The sequence below is a fragment of the Penaeus monodon genome, chromosome 33 (genome assembly GCF_015228065.2).
Source record: "Penaeus monodon isolate SGIC_2016 chromosome 33, NSTDA_Pmon_1, whole genome shotgun sequence".
Taxonomy (NCBI): domain Eukaryota; kingdom Metazoa; phylum Arthropoda; class Malacostraca; order Decapoda; family Penaeidae; genus Penaeus; species Penaeus monodon.
Window position 1 is genome coordinate 3,207,522 of NC_051418.1, and position 445 is coordinate 3,207,966.

Sequence of the window (445 nt, forward strand, 5' to 3'; positions counted from 1 at the left end):
TTGCTAGTCTTTGAATCTTGTTTCTGTTTACATTTTCTTTCAATGTGTATTTTTGTTCATATCTGGAATTCCCAATATTATCGTTCAGTACATCCTGTGGGTTTAGAGTTGTTAGAAAAAGAAATATAGCCTTTGGTAATGTAAATATCGCTTTGGTGTTATTGATCGTTTTCATGCAGTAAATAATGTAATGTTATGCAAATGAGACGATGGCTGTTATTGTTCTCACTCTGTTGCATTAGGATTATGCATTCATTTATGTGAATGAATCTGAAAAGGATACAAAGGTTTTAGTTTTTTATTATTAAATATAAATACAAAAAAGGTCAAGCACGTGTTTTGCAAAACTGCCCCAATCCTATTTTAACCCTGGTTTAAATTTGACCTTCTCCGACCCCCCCCCCCCTTTTGACCGTGCCTGTGCTGACCTCGCTTTGAACCCCTT

General features: G+C 35.3%; 1 protein-coding gene across 1 annotated transcript in view; it reads right to left on the bottom strand.

Annotated features, from left to right (window-relative positions):
• The window catches only part of LOC119594221, a 3,915-nt gene that overhangs the window by 1,672 nt on the left and 1,798 nt on the right, over window positions 1-445 (bottom strand). The window lies entirely within an intron of this gene.